General features: G+C 40.1%; 1 long non-coding RNA gene across 1 annotated transcript in view; it reads right to left on the bottom strand.

The window, feature by feature from the left end:
* Positions 1 to 17,203, bottom strand: part of LOC107126664 (uncharacterized) — a 56,180-nt gene that overhangs the window by 11,604 nt on the left and 27,373 nt on the right. The window lies entirely within an intron of this gene.

Raw genomic sequence — 17,203 nt, 5'->3', positions numbered from 1 at the left:
CTGACAAATCATTTTCAGATTGGCTGTAATATTTTTACTTTCCTGCCAGAAATATGTGAGTAGTCCAGTTTCTCTCCATCATCATCAGCATTTAATGTTATCACGATCTGTTTTTAGCCATTCTGATAGGTGTGTGGTGATAAAATTGTCATCTTAATTTTCTTTTCCCTAATGGCTGATGATGTTGAACAACTTTAGATGTGCTATTTGCCATTTGTATATCTTATTCAGTAAAATGTCTATTTGTGTGTTTTGCTCATGATCTAATTGGATTATTTGCTTTTTTACTGTTGAATTTTGAGAGTTCTTTATATATTCTAGATACTAGTCCTTTACTGCATATGTGATTTGCAAATATTTTCCCCCATTCTGTAGCTTATCTTTTCATCATTTTAACAGGAGCTGTTATAGAACAAAAATTTTGAATTTTCATTAAGTCCAATTTATCATTTTTTCTTTCATGATTATGTTTTTTGTATTAAGTCTGAAAACTCTTTGCCTAGCTGTAGACCTCAAAGATTTTCTCCTAGTTTTAGGGTAAAAGTTTTATATTTTTGTGTTTTACATTTAAGTCCATGATCCATTTTGAGTTAACTTTTGCTTAAGGGTGTGAGACTTAGGCCAATATTGGTTATTTAGTTGGTTGGTTGGTTGGTTGATTGATTATTGCCCATAGGTGTCTATTGGTGCCAGCATCATTTGTTGAAAAGGCTTTCCTTTCTCTAAGCAGTTGCTCTTGACTCTTGTTAAAAGTCAGTTGGGCATAAAATGTCCAGAATAGGCACATTTATTGAGGCAGAAAATAGACTAGTGGTTGGTCCAGGGCTAGTAGGGGGAGTTGCGGAAAAGTATGGATCACTGATAAAGGGTACAAAGTTCTTTGGGGGGTAATAAAAGTGGTTTAATATTGATTGTGGTGATGGTAGCACGACTCTGTGAATATATTAAAAACCATTGGGTTTTACATTCTAAGTAGATGAATTGCGTGGTGTGTGAACTATATCTCAGTAAAGCTGTGACCCAAAAAAATCAGTTTGGCATATTTGAGTGGGTCTATTTCTGGGTTCTGTATTCCATTCAATTGGTCTATGTGTCTATTACTTTGCCAATACCACAAAGTCTTGATCGCTGTAGCCATACAGTAAGTCTTAAAATGTGACAGATGGTTTCCTTTCACTTTGTTCTTTTTTTCCAAAATATTTTAGCTAGTCTAGTTCCTTTGTCTTTTCACGTAGATCTTGGCATGATTCTATCCATACCTGCAAAAATCTTATCAGGATTTTGATAGGTACTGCCAGTCCTCTCTATCAATTGGTTTCACATCTGTAGATTCAACCAACCAAGGACCAAATATTAAAAATAATAATAATAATAAAAATGCAACAAAAAAACACAAATAAAAACCATACAACATATCAACTATTTACATACATTTAATTGTATTAGGTATTATAAGTAATCTAAAGATGATTTAAAGTATATGAGAGGCTGTGCTTAGGTTTTATGCAATACCATGACTTTTTATTAAGGGACTTGAGCATCCAAGGATTTTGGTATGGAGGAGGGTGTCCTGGAGCCAATTCCCTGAAAATATCGAGAGATGATTTTTATCGCAATAAGTGTATATCAATTTGGGAGAAATTGACATCTTTGTTAAATTTTCCAATTTATGCTTTGCAGGAGATGGGTTTTATGAACATATATATATATATATATATATATATATATATACACACACACACATATACACACACACACACACACAGGAAATACACATATAAATTTTCCAATTCATGAACATGGCATGTCTCTGCATTTATTTAGATGTTGTTTGATTTCTTTCATCAATGTCATGTGATTTTCTGAATTTAAGTTTTGTACGTTTTGTTAGATTTACCTAAGTATTGCTTTTTTTAAGGCTATTGTAAATGATACTGTATTTCTAGTTGTAGTGTTTAAGTCATCACTGCTAGTATATAGATGTATGATTGATTTTTGTATGTTTGTCTCACACCCTGTTACATTGCTGAATTAACTGATTAGTTTTGGATGTTCTTTTTGTGGATGCCATGGAATTTCTACGCAAATAAGCATTTCATCTTAAATAGAAACATTTTTATTTATTCCTTTCTGACCTATATGCCTTTATTTCCTTTTCTTGCCTGATTAAACTGGCCAGAACTTCCAGCACTATGTTGAATAAGAGTGGTGAGAACACACATCCTTGCTTTGTTGCTGATATTAGAGACAAAGTATTCAGTCTTTACAATTAGGTATAATGTTAGCTGCAAGTGTTTCATAGATGCTTTATATCAAGTTGAAGTTTCTTTCTATTACTGTTTTTCAAAAAATTTTCTTTTATCATGAATAGGCATTTAATTTTGTTGAATGCTTTTTCTTTTACATCAGTTGATATGATCATCTAATTTTTCTCCTTCTTTTTTAGTCTGTTAACATGGTGAATTACATTGATTGCGCCAGCCTTGTATCTCGGGAATAAACTCTTAATTGGTGACTTTTTATATATTTGCTAAATTCTATTTAGCAATACAATAATTCTTTTTATATATTGCTAAGTTCCATTTCCTATTTTCTTAGAAACTTTTGCATCTGTATTCATGAGAGATACTGTTCTGTAATATTCTTTTTTTGTACTGTCTTTGTCTGGTTTTGGTATGCAGCTAACACCAGCTTGATGAAATAAATTAGGACAGGTTCCTTCCTATTTTACTTTCTGGAAAAGATTTTGTAGAATTGAAGTAAATTCTGCTTTATTCTTTTTTATTCTCCAAAGACACTATTTGGGCCTGAAGATTTCTTTGTTAGGAATTTTTTCACTACCAATTAATTCAATTTATTTAGTAGCTTTGGGCTATGAAAATGATCTATTTCATATTGGGTGAGCTGTAGTAGTTTGTATTTTTGAATAGATCTGTCCATTTCATGTAACTTGTCAAATTTGTGTGTGTAGAGTTGTTCATACCTTTTTTATTAACCATTTGATGCCTCCATGGTCTGTAGTGATATGCCCTGCTTCATACCTGATATTAATAATTTGTGTCTTCACTCCTTTTTTCTTTGTCAGTCTTGCTAGAGAGGTTTGTTGATTTTATTGATCTTTCAAAGGATCAACTTTTTATTTCATTGGTTTCCTCTACTGTTTTTCTGTTTTAAATTTCATTATTTCTGTGATTAATTTTATGATTTTCTTCCTTCTGCTTGCTCTGGTCTTATTTTTTTCTTCTTCTGTATGTTCCTGAGATGGGAGCTTAGATTATTGGTTTGATACTTTCCTCCTTTTTCTAGAGCATGCTTTCAGTGCTATAAATTTTACTCTCAGCACTGCTTTAGCTGTGTCCCACAAAAATTCTTGTTGCATTTTCATTTACACTTAGTTCAGTGTACTTTTTAATTTCCTCTGAGACTTTCTCTTTGATTTATGTATTATTTAGAAGTGTGTTATTTAGTTTCTAAGTGTTTGGTCATTTTTTCCATTTTCTTTCTGTTATTGATCACTAACTTGAGTTTATTGTGGTCAGGAGAACACACTCTGTATGATTTCTTTTAAATTTGTTGAAGTTTATTTTATGGCCCTGGATCTGATCTATTTTGGGATATGTTACACAGACAATTGAAAAAACTTATGTATATTCTGCTGTTGTTAGGCACAGTATTCTATAAATGCTGATTAGATTTTTGTGTTTTTGTTTTGTTTTGTCTGTTTGTTTGTTTTTTAGATGGAGTCTCGCTTTGTCACCCAGGCTGGAGTACAGTAGCACGATCTCAGCTCACTGCAACCTCCCCCTCTTGGGTTCAAGCGATTCTCCTGCCTCAGGCTCCTGAGTAGCTGGATTACAGGCGTCCACCACACCTGGCTAATTTTTGTATTTTTAGTAGAGGCAGGGTTTCATCATGTTGGTCAGGGTGGTCTCAAACTCCTGACCTCAAGTAATCCACCCACCTCAGCCTCCCAAAGTGCTGGGATTGCAGGCATGAGGCACCGTGCCCAGCCTGTATCTCCTTATATAGCTTTTTCAATGGTTTCTTTTGGTATTGTGTTACATATACATATCATAGTCTACTGCTGCCATCAATTTTTTAAAAATTGTACTCTGTGACAGATAGACCATCATTTTATCAGTACACATGAAGTGTAGAAACCTTAGCCTCCCTTTATGTCTTTTTATCCTCCCCTTATTATATTTTTCTTAAATATTTCCTTTTCACATTTAGAACCACCTCAGACAGTATTATAATTTTTGCTTCAGTTATCAAACAAAATCTAAAATACTCAAGAGGAATCTTTACCCATATTTCTGCTTACCACGTTTTTTTGTTCTTCCTGCCATTCCAAGATTCCATTTTTATCATTTCCTTCTGTTAGAAAACTTTCTCTAGCCATTCTGTTAGAGTAGGTCTGCTAGTGATAAATTTTCTTAGTTTGACTTTATGTTCACTGAGCATGTTTTCATTTCCCCTTCATTTTGAGGATGTTTTCCTTGGATATAGGATTCTCAATTAACATCTTTCAACACTTGAAAACTGTTATGTCACTTCCTTCTGCCTCCATGGTTTCTGATAAGAAATCCACTGTTATTTGAATGATTTTCTCTTATGAGTAAAGTATTATTTTTCTCTTTGCTTTGAAGACTTTTTTCTTTGTTTTTAAAATTCTGAAGTTTGCTCAACATATGTCTTGACATAAGTTTCTTTGGTTTTATCCTATTTGGATAAAACTTTTACAATCTGCTTTAAAAATCTATAGGGGTTTTGTGGTATTTTGCCAAATTTGGGAAATTTTCACGTATTGATTCTGTAAGTGCTTTTTCAGCTCTGCCCTTTATCTCCTCTTCACTCCAATGACAAAACGTTTTATTTTTTTGTTATGGTCCCACAAGTGCAGAGACTATTCATATTTTTCTCAGTGTTTTTTCTCTCTGTTGTTCACATTGATGATAATTTGGGTAATTTCTCTATCTTCAGACTTGCTGGTTTTTTTCCTCTTTTTCCTTCATTTTCTTATCGAGCCCATTGAGCTTATTACTTTCATTATGGTATTTTTTCATTCTAAAATTTTCATTTGGTTCTTCTTTACACTTTCTATTTCTTTACTACTTTCTGTTTTCATTTGTTTCAAAAATGTTTATAATTGCTTTTTAATGATGGCTCCTTTAAAATCCTTGCTAGGTAATTCTAACATTTCTGTCATCTTGGTGTTGGCATCTGATGATCACTTTCTTTTTATTCAGTTTGAGATCTTCATGGTTCTTGGTATGATGAATAATTTTCTATTGAAACCTGGACATTTGGGGTATTAAGTTACGAGATTCAGGATCTTACTTAAGTTTTCTATTTTAGCGACTTTCTCTGACACTGCTGGGGCAGGAAAATGGGGGAGAGGCACTATTTTATTACAGTGAGGTGGAGATGGAAGACCAGGCTCTTCACCTGGCCTCCACTGACACCTGAGATTGGGGTTCCTTATCACTGCTGGGCTGGGGTGGGAGTTCTAACTCCACTGTGCCTCCACCGACAACCTCCTGGCTTGGTGGGGTAGGGTTGCTTCTTACTGATCTCTACATGGCCACCACAGGCACCAAGTGGGTGAATGGCCTCTTTACTCTGTAATGACGAAAAGCCCTGACTCTCTGTAAGTCCTGACGCTACCCCAGTGGGGAGCAGGAGACGCAACTTCTTACAGCCTGTTAAATGTTTAGGCTCCTGATTTGATCATTGCTGGTATGGAGGTTACAAGATTTTTGTTTTTTTCACAACGGTTGTCAACAGTAAAGTAGTTAATTTCTAAAATGTTTCTGTTTGGTCAAGCTGCCCTTTCTTTGGTTGTCTGGCTAGAGAGAAAATACTTTTGTTGGAGCTTTTTTAGTCTGCATTCATCAGCATTTCCAGATTGTCAGTTTCTTCAGCACCCATTTTTGGATATATAAGGCAAAAAACAACAACAGCAACAACACCATAAAACAAAAAAAAAATCACAGGAAGTTCAACCCCTTGTTGTTCCTCAAATCCTAAGGTCACTAGCTGGTCTGCCTTCTCTCAACCCTCGATTTTCTTTTCTTTCTTTTTTCTTTTTTCTTTTTTTAACTTTTGTTTTAGGTTCGGTGTTGCATGTGAAGGTTTGTTACATAGGTGAACTCGTGTCATGGGGGTTTGCTTTACAGATTACTTTTCATTGAGGTATTAAGCCCAATACCCAATAGTTATCATTTCTGCTCCTCCCATCTTCTACCCTCAAGTAGACCCCAGTGTTTGTTGCTCCCTTGTTTGTGTTCATGAGTTCTAATCACTCAGTTTTTACTTATAAATGAGAACATGTGACATTTGGTTTTTTGTTTTTCTGTTCCTGCATCAGTTTGCTAAGGATAATGGCCTCCAACTCCATCCATGTTCCCACAAAAGAAACAATCTTGTCCTTTTTTATGGCTTCATAGTATTCCATGGTAGATATGTTATCACATTTTCTTTATCCAATCTGTCACTGATGGGCATTTAGGTTGATTCCATGTCTTTGCTATTGTGAATATTACTGCAATGAACATTTGCATGCATGAGTTTTTATGGTAGAATGCTTTATATTTCTCTGGGTATATACCCAGTAACGGGATTGCTGGGTTGAATGGTAGTTCTGCTTTTAGCTCTTTGAACCCCTCAGTTTTCTTATGCTTCTTTTATATATGATTTCTAGGCTACGTTTCTTGAAGAGTGGAGAGAAGCACATCTTTATCTTCCTGGAAACAGAGTCACAGTGCAGCCTTTGAGACTGGCTTCTTGCACTCAGTATAATGCCTTTGAGATTCATCTATGTTGTTGCATGTATTAAGAGTTTATTCCTTTTTACTGCTGAGTAGTCCACTGTATATTCCAGTTTGTTTATGTGTGCATCTGTTGAAGGAAATTTTGATTGTTTCCAGTTTGGGAGACTATGAATAGAACTGCTATAAATATTTTTGTACAGGTTTTTGCAGGAACACAAATTTTCATTTCTCTAAAGTAAATATCCAGCAGCAGAATTACTGGGTTGTATAATAAATTTATGCTTAAACTTTATAAGAAACTGCTAAACTGTTTTCCAGAATGGCTACATCATTTTTCATTCCCACCAGCAGCATTCCCACCAGCAGCATATGACATTTTCTGTTACTCCACATCCTTGCTCACATTTGGTATTTTTAGTGTTTTTATTTTATCCATATTAACAAATGTGCAATAGTATTTCATTGTGGTTTAATTTGCATTTCCCTAATAGCTAATTCTGTTTAACACTGTTTCATGTGCTTATCGCCATCTATACATCCTCTTTGGAGAAGTGTCCGTTTGAGGCTTTTGCCCTTTTTTTTTTCTTTTTCTTTTTCTTTTTTTTTTTTTTTTAGACAGAGTTCTCACTCTGTTGCCCAGGCTGGAGTGCAGTGGCCGGATCTCAGCTCACTGCAAGCTCCGCCTCCCGGGTTCATGCCATTCTCCTGCCTCAGCCTCCCGAGTAGCTGGGACTACAGGCGCCAGCCACCTCACCCAGCTATTTTTTTGTATTTTTTAGTAGAGACGGGGTTTCACCGTGTTAGCCAGGATGGTCTTGATCTCCTGACCTCGTGATCCACCCGTCTCGGCCTCCCAAAGTGCTGGGATTACAGGCTTGAGCCACCGCGCCCGGCCTGTTCTCTGTATTTTTTTGTTTGTTTGTTTGTTTGCTTTTGTTTCTGTTTCTGTTTTGAGACAGGGTCTCACTCTGTCGCCCAGGCTGGAGTGCAGTGGCAAGATCATGATGTTGGCTTACTGTACCCTCTGCTTCCTGGGCTCAAGCGATCCTCCGGCCTCAGCCTCCCTGATCCTCCAGCCTCAGCCTCAGCTGGGAATACAGGCGTGTGCCACCACACCTGGCTAATTTTTGTATTTTTGGTAGAGATGGGATTTTGCCGTATTGCTCAGGCTGGTTTTGAACTCCTGAGCTCAAGCGATCTGCCCTCCTTAGTCTCCCAAAGTCCTGGGATTATAGGCATGAGCCACCACACCCGGCCCTGTTTGCTGTATTGTATCCATTTCTTCCACTTCTCTGCACTTAGAACCAGTTCTGTCTCTCTCCCTCTACTGCAGTATGCTCAAGGACCATAATCAGCTGACTCCTGGAGGTTTTCATTTATCAGATTGATTTACAACACTGACAGGTAACCAGGAGGAATGAAGTCCAACATGAATTTGGCCCCCATCAGATGTGTAGAGGAGCCAGGAGATGAGGGTCAAGAGAGGGAACAACTGACTAATAATAACGCACCCCAAGAAAATTCACATGCTTGGTAGTATTCCCCAGCTTTTTCTGCTCCTGGCTCCTGGGGAGAAACATGTCTCCTGCTAGTTCTGAGGCAAACCCAGTGCCACTGGACTCCCAGGGACACAGGCATGTCACCCATGCTCATGGGCTTGATTGTGTTTCAATGGCATTCCTATTTCCCTGTCTCCAAAGGTACCTTCTGTTGTACCTGTGTCCCAGCTGCAGCTCTGCTTATGAGACTCCTGGAAGTGGATGCCCTGTTGCCAGCCACGTCTCCGAGGTTACTTACTACAGCAGCCACACCATTTTCTGCCCATTTTCTTCCAAGCAAAGAAGCCCTGAGCCATTTAGCACTCATAATTGTCCTTTACACCTCAGTCCACCCATACTTTTATTATTATTGTTGTTGTTGTTGTTATTATTTTCTCTATTTAATTACAAGGAGAAATCAACAAAAACAACTATTCTTTTTCTCAATCACTTTACTTATTTTTGTTATCAGTACTGAACAATTCACAGCCATTATATTATTGATGTATCCCCTTGCCCATTCTCTTTCTTCTCTCTGAATTCTGGACGGTTTCTCGCATGCCACTAGAAGCCCACACACAAGGGCCCTCTGCTTTTCTTTGCGGAAGGCCACTCAGTGCACACAGGAGCAACCCGACAGTGCAGGTCACGTGTGTCCTCAGGGTCCTTTGCTTTTAAGAATGTGTAGAATGTCAATGAATTATTTTTATTCTTTATGAGATACCTGTAGAGTTCAATGCTTATTTTGTCATTGCTTTCTTTCTTGAGATGCACATCAGCATTGTGCATCTCAGAGTGAAACCTCCCATAAGAGCTTCATCCACTGGTCCTATTTGTCCAATAACAAGATGGATGGAGAGTATAAAAAGATGCCTTGTGCTTATAGTAACAATGTTGATGATGAACTAGGACACACATGAAGACCTTCCCCTGCCACTCACCTCCATGTGATGAATTTGGGGACATAGTTTGACATGAGTCCCCTGGAAGGACCAGGAGATGTGGAAGTCCAAGATGAGATTCAAACTGGGCTCCCCTACCACCTCCTCACACCTCAGTCCAGATAAAACAAGGGCGGCCTTGATCAGAAGAACCTAGGGCTTCTACCAGAAAGTGCTAGGAGGGAAGCGATGGAGCCAGAGGATGCAACTCACGTGGATGAGACCCATTTGGCCAACGAACAGCCTAAGAATGTGAGTGGAAGCTCATCCCTAGTGTGTAGGGGTATGCAGTCAGCCACAGTCTTAGGCCAAGCCCAGCCTCAGCCCCACTGATGTCACTTTGGCGCTGGATTTGTGAGGACAAGGGACACCAGATCCTGGCTGCCTTGCCTCTTTCTCCCTCCACTCTCCATTGCCTCCCTGAGTCACTGCTCAACAATAACCACTTCAAAGTGGAAGCTACAGCAGCCCCAACTCTGGGCTTGTTGTCAGACCTGTCCAGTTCAGATGATGTAGACATTCGAACTGCCATCCTTTTGGCTTCAAGTCATTTGATTGGGCTTTTCTTCAGGACTTACACTCCCTTTACGCATCCTAACTACTCAGAGTGTGCTGAGAGAAATCATTTTTTCAGGAGTCAGTTGAGATGAGGGTCGGAGAGCAAGAGGGGTAAGTGTGTCCTCTGTGGACCTGCTGTGATGTGACCAGGAGGAGGCCTCACCCAGAAGCAGGCAGAGGCAAGAAAGGGCACCCTGGGAAGGGGCATGTGGGGCCGTCATGCCCTCCTGTTCCTCTACAAGGTGGCCCCAGCCTTTGAGTTTGGACTAGGAGACCTGGCCCTTTTGGAAGCAGGATGCTGACACTATGGTTATTAAAAGTTGCCCAGTGTGCCTGCCATTATACCTGACCTCAATCCCCTTGCTTTGGTTAATCCAGTCACTTGTCTCATCTTCAGTATATGCTCCAAAAACCCTGTAATTAGTTCCTTTGGGAAACCTTGGGTTCCAGATGCCCCAGTAATTCTTTCAGGGTTCTGAGGGCCATAAAACTAGCAAACTGAGGGAGAGGCAGGCTAACGATTCCTCTGAGTGTCAGGCAGATCTGGTTTTTCCTTTGACATCTCTTCTATCTCAGAGTACATCTTGCTTACCTTGCTGGCCACATATTGCTAAAGGGATCTGTGCTAGTTTTTTTCTTACTCCATTTCTAGATTTTTTTTTCCCAGACCAACTCAACACATGAGAAGATTAAGCCAGTATCCAAGGTCAAGGCGGCACCCCCAACAGCCTGATGTGTATGTGGGCAAAAGTTCTAGAAAGGATAGCCAGTCCTCCCCTGCCCTGCTGTGGCCTGTAGAAGACTCTTCAGCAAAGCAATACCCCTAGCTCCACCTTACCCTGGGCCTGACCTCCAGCCCAATCCCAACAAGTACATATGGAGCCACAGATCATAGTCAAAACGTGCTGGGCTTCCTTCAGTGACTGGCTGTGCATAGTCACAGAACAGAGCTGCAGAAAAAGGCCAGTTTCTATCCATCTGAATTTTGACATTTGTTTGCAATTCAACCTTGAGTCCAAACTACTCACAACGTCAGTTTCTTCATATGAAGATGAGGGAACTTATCTCCCTAAATTTTGGTTTCCAGTGAGACACATGATCCAGTTTGAATTGTATTATTATTAATTAGCCGTGTGCCTGATTTCTACTTTTTATTTATCCTTAAGATTGCCCTCTCATTGTGGTTTTAATTTGTATTTCCCTGATAATTAGTGATGATGAACATTTTTCATATGTTTTCTGGCCATTTGTATATCTTCTTTTGAGAATTGTCTATTCACGTCTTTTGCCCATTTTTTGATGGGATTATCTGTTTTTGTTTGTTTGTTTCGTGCTGATTTGTTTGAGTTTCTTGTAGATTCTGAATATTAGTCCTTTGTCAGATGCAGAGTTTACAAATAATTTCTCTCACTCTGTGGGTTGTCTGTTTACTCTACTGATTATTTCTTTTGTTGTGCAGAAGCTTTTTAGGTTAACTGGGTCCCATCTATTTATTTTTGTTTTTGTTGCACTTGCTTTTGGGTTCTTGGGCATAAACTTGGAGGAACTTTTGAAAGCTCCAATTGCGGACAGTAGGTCCTGGGACCTGTAGGCTTTAACAGACGCCCAGGTGACTTCAATGGCCGGCCAGGTTTGGAAATCACAGGTTTCCAGGCTCACAGCCCAACTCCTCTGCCTGGCATAGAAGGCTCTCAGTGATCTAGCTCCCCCTGCCTTCCTCTCCTATTTCATTTCATGCCTCTTTCCTAACAGTTTTTGGAATTTTGTGGCCCAACAGTGCTGAAAGTCAACAGTATTCACACACATGATGTTATTTCACCTCTCTGCTTTAAGAGACAGTCATGCATCACATAATGACGTTTGGGGCAATGATGGAACATATATACAATGGGGGTCCCATAAGATTATAATAGATAGAAAAATTCCTAACCCCTTGTGATGTCATAGCCATGTTAAGTTCGCAGCGCAATGCATTGCTCATGTGTTTGTGGTGATGCTGGTGTAAACAAACATACCACATTGCCAGTTGTATAGAAGTATAGCACATATAACTACATATGGTATGTAACATTTGATAATGATAAAAATGATTATGTTACTGGTTTATGTATTTACAATACTATATGTTTTATTGTTAGAGTGTATTCTATTTATTTGGGGGGAAAAAAAAAAAGGTTAACTGTAAAACAGCCCCAGACAGGTCCTTCAGGAGGGATGCAGAAGAAGGCATTGCCTCATAAGAGATGACGGCTCCAGGCATGTTATTGCCCCTGAACACCTTCCAGTGGGACAAGATGTGGAGGTGGGAGAGAGTGATATTGATGGTCTACCCTGTCTAGGCCTAGGCTAATGTGTGTGCTGTGTCTATGCTTTTGATAAAAGGATTTAAAAAGTTAAAAAAATTAATAGAAAAAGGCTTAGGGAATAAGGATATACAGAAAGAAAATATTTTTGTATAGCTGTACAGTGTATTCATGTTTTAAGGCTGTTGTTACAAAAGAATCAAGGTTTTTAAAAAATGTAAAAGTTTATAAAGTAAAAAATAACAGTAAGCTAAGGTTAATTTATTATTGAAGAAAAAAATTTCTTAAATAAATGTAGTGGAGCCTAAGTGTACAGTGTTTATAAAGTCTATGGTACCGTAATGTCCTAGGCCTTCACATTCACATACCATGCACTCACTGACCTGCCCAGAGCAACTTCCAGTCCTGCAAGCTCCATTCACGGTAAGTGCTCTATATAAGCGCACCATTTTTTATCTTTTATACCATATTCTTACTGTACCTTTTCTATGTTTAGGTATGTTTAGCTACACACATCCCATTGCGTTACAATTACCTACAGCATTCAGTATGGTAATGCTCACAGACTCAAGTTATACCTTTCGGAATACTGTCGTGTTAAGATACCAAATATTGTAGGCAATTGTAGCACAGTGGTTAAGTATTTGTGGGTAGCCTAGGTGTGTAGAAGATTATACCGTCGAAGTTTGTGTACGTATATTCTATGATGTTCACACAATGATAAAATCGCCTAATGACATATTTCTCAGAATGTGTCCCATCATTAAGCAACAGGTAACTGTACTTCCCCTTCTTCCCACAATGGCCTCTTCTACCTTGTGCCCTGGAAAAATCCCCATTTGTTCTTTCAGTTCCAACTCAGACACCAAAGAGTTTTTGCAGAATTATTCCACTTATGTAAAGTTCAAAATAGGCAAAACTAACCTATGCTTTAGTAGTCAGGAGAGTGGTTACCCCTTGATGATGGTGGCAGATGCTAGTCATGTTTCTTGATCTGGGTGCTAGTTACATGGTTTTACTCTAGTTTGTGAAAATTCATTAACTGTGCACTCATGACATGTGCAGGGTTTGTACCAGTTCAGATGACTCTTCCTCCAGGAAGCCTTTGTGGATACCTCTTTTAGAGTTAATTCTGCCCCTTTCCTGTTGCTTCTCTGCCTAGTTCTATGTTCTTTTTGGGTATTTAACACTCTGAATTACAATTCCTTTATTGACATGTCTGCCTCTCCATCTAAACTGGGAGCTACTTGAGGACAGGATCTGAGAATCCCCAGCACCTGCCAGCGCTCTCCTACATGCTCAACAGACGAGAAGGACTGAATGAAGGAGCAAAAGGAGGAAGAAAGCATGAGCTTGGGTGCAATGGCACTTGCTCCTTTTATCTTTCTTTTTATCAAGAATACACAATATGGTGCCTTTGAGCTGTTTTTAACCAACCAGGGCAAGAAATGTAAACAGTCTCCCTCACCACCCCTCTCGTGCCTGAGAAGGATTGCCTGTGCCCCCGCAGCTGGGGATCTGGCCTCTGCAGCCCCTGGGGTGCTCTGCTGCGCTCTCAGTCCACCAAGCCGGTAGCCACCCCTCTGACCTCATCTCTTGTGTAAACGCCACAGTCCAGAAGGTTTCCCATGGGATCACTGAGTTGGCATCTTCTCACTGTCTTCTATTATTGCTTAGCTGGAGAAAACATTTCACTGCTCCAGGCAAGTCATAACAATAACAAAAAAATTTTTTTAAGGGCTTAAAGGACTAGGAGGAGTTCCTGTGGCCACTTCTGAGCTAAAAGCAGACTCACCACTTGACAATCGGGATGCCACCCCCTTCCTGCATCGTTCTCTACCTTCAGTCCTCCCTGTGTCGCCTCAGGTCCCACTTCCTGCAGGTACCCCAGGCTTTTTCCCTCTCTTTCTACTAGCAAGACCAGCAGCTGGGACAATGGCCACCTATAACTCAGTGTACACAAATATGGCTAAGTCTGAAGTAGCTCTGGTGTGGTGAAAAGAGTTCTGGGCTCAGAACCATAAACTCCAGGTCTCAGTTCTATCACTGTCACCTACTGCCTGGGAGTAAGTCACTCCAGCTCTCTTGACCTTGCTCTCCTTTTACATAAACCAAGACATAAACAGGGTATCTTGCCTATGGATTGCTAGGAGCATTCACAGTGAGATGAGGAAGCGCAAATACTTCCATATTGCTGTAAACCTCCATGCAAATATGAACAGTATTACAGGTCACGTGGACGGAAGGGTGTCTTTTCAAGGGGCAGTTGCACTTTAAACCTCACATCCTAAAGGAATTTCCAACATCATTGACTGAGGTGGGGAGAAATTGTGGGTCAGATGGCTTTCTGATAAGAGCACTCCAAGACAAAAGGAAATGGAAGTATGTGGAAGGTCACTCACCTCCTTCAGGGAGCTATATTTCCACATCCTGAGCATCCTGTCTCACTGGTTTTCAACAGCCTGTCCCTAAGGTCACAGGAGCCCTTCACTATGTAGTAAGGGCTATTCTCCAAGACATAGTTGAAGCTCCAGCCTCATTCAGTGGCCACCACTGATGGCCCACCCCTGCCTACTGCTCCTCTAAAGGACTGCTAAAATTCCCTGCACACACCTGTCTCACAGGTGCTGAAGCCAAACCAGATGGGCAGGAAAACACACATTCGCCCGTCAACATCCCATGTCATTGGATTCGAATGGTAAAAGTGAGTTTGGGGAAGCCATTGACAGCTAAGGGCCTTCAGCTCATCAAAGGGAAAAAACAAAAATTCCTAGTATCTAATCTAAGTCTTAACATAGGATATTTTCAGCTTCCCTTTGAGTTAACTTTTATAGGGTATATATGCCCAAGGAATCCCAGGTGAAATTGTAGTGCAATTGCATAGGAATATCTGTTGGAGTGAGGGCTGAGACATATTCCTGTGATGTTAGCAAGTTTGTTCCCTGAGCATCTAGAGGGGAAACAGAAGATATTCATCCTCAGATGCTCACAGCCACTGACATAGCACCCAGTAACATGGTGGCAATGAGAATGGTATTGCTGTTTGATAGGTTTGGGATGGAATCCTGGCTCTGTCATTTATTCAGGGTGGGACCTGGTGACCCTTGGAAAAGTTAGAGTTAGGTGCCACTAACTCAGTTTCCTCAATTATACAATAGTAATTAAAATGCCCACCTCATAGTGGAACTTCGTGAATTAAAGAAAGATGATGCATGCAGAGTGCTTACCAGTGACTGGCAGGTAAAAACTCACTAAATGGTAGTTGTTTTAATATTCTGCTTCAGAACTCATTTTCTAGCAAGTGGCCATTTACATAAGGACACAAACGAACATAAGCATAAGTTAAATTCCATTTTCATCCTCCAAATATCTATTAGGAAAGGAAGCGGGGACACCTAAGCAAAAGGTGTATTAAAGAATATGGTTTCTTATCACTTCATTTAGGGCATGGTACAGGCTGAAGGTGAAAAGTATCTATGGGGGTGCATTCTGATAGCCTGTCATTCTCACCTAAGAAAATCAGATCCTCCCAAGTGGGGGAAGAACAGAACTTCCAAAGATGGTCCCAGTCTAAGCCACCTACACCGAGTAAAGAGATGTTCTAAAGTTGCAGCCAGTCCTAAGAAATAGCCACATTGACTATCTCTTATGGGGCCACCTGGTATCATCTTGATTCTTAATGAGAATGACCAGTCATTCAGTGACTGGGCTCCCCATGCATAAGTAACCTCCAAAACTTCTAAAAACATCTCGCTAAAAGAGAACTGAACTCTTATATTTCAACCACAGCATAGGCACCTAATCCCACCTACCAAATTATAATCATTTTGCATCAGCCATTTCCATACTTGTGGCCTGTAAGTTTCATTACTTTAGGGGATAGTCAAGTAACAAAGAAAGAGAGTTTCTTTATAAGAAGGCCTCCTTTATGGAGCTTCTAGCTCAGAAAAGCAGTCATCCTGCCAAGATCCTACTAGAGTATATAGTTCATAAATGTTTATTGAGCAATTGACTGATTCATTGATTCATTAATTTAGTTACTCAATAAATGCATGCTGGGCACTTACTTCTGCAAGGCTCAAAGGCCAGAGATGATTAAGAGACAGTTCCTGATCTAAAGAAACTTAAAATCTAATGGAAGAATATAAAAAAGCTGACAATAATATTAGGAAGAACAAAATACATGCTCTAGACGAGCTGCAAGTGAATTGCTGTGGAAGCGCAGTGGGAGGAGCAGTTTCCCGGCATAGAGAAAACACTCAATAAGATGCTGGTAAATGAAGGCTGATGGAGCTGGTGAGTGCTTGGCTGCTGGTGAAATACTGGCTCCCAGACATGCTCTGCAAAGCAGCCTCATCTTGGCCCACTTCACTTCTGCACCACCTCTGCCCACCACAGACCCCTACCTGAGGCCTTGTGATGGGCTCTGCCCTTAGCAGAGCTGGCCTGACTCCTTGCAGCATTCTGAGCTCTGCCTCTCTCTATTGGATGCAGGCCAAGCATTGCTCTTCCAGCATCGTCCACATGCCACATCACTTTGCAAAGCCTGCATCTTACAGGCTAAGCTAATAACCACCAAGGGATCTTACGCAGGAGGCTCAGGTTGCAGAAAAATTGGGTCAGTTCTGAGCCCTGTTGTGACTAATCTTTTCTACCTTCTATTAAATGAGGATCTTATCAATCTGGGGGCTTCTTTTGCTTTGCATAGGAAATTGAATAGAGAGAAGTACAAGACAGGCAAAAGGGAAAGGAGTGAAATATATAGCAGCATCAGGAATTTTGGCAAGAGACATAGAAGTGCCCAGCCGTTGATAGTTTCTCTGTTGTACAAATAGAAGCAACCTGCTGACTTAACACAATAAAATTCCAGGGGCATTCTGTGATGTTTCATAATCATAATGTCTGGGACTTGTCAGTTTTGAGAGTCCCAAAGTTTTAGTCTAATGGCAAAGTGGAACCAAAGCGGACCCTTTGAAAGAGGTGATCTCAGCAGCCCGGTGGGTCAGGGGAGCAGGGTGTGGCCCAGGGGACCGTGGGAAGGGTCCCCTCAAGGCATTGGCACAGGACAGAGGAAGGGTCAGGGTCTTCAG

The sequence above is a fragment of the Macaca fascicularis genome, chromosome 1, assembly GCF_037993035.2.
Source record: "Macaca fascicularis isolate 582-1 chromosome 1, T2T-MFA8v1.1".
Classification (NCBI taxonomy): domain Eukaryota; kingdom Metazoa; phylum Chordata; class Mammalia; order Primates; family Cercopithecidae; genus Macaca; species Macaca fascicularis.
This window is presented reverse-complemented; position numbering and strand designations above follow the sequence as displayed.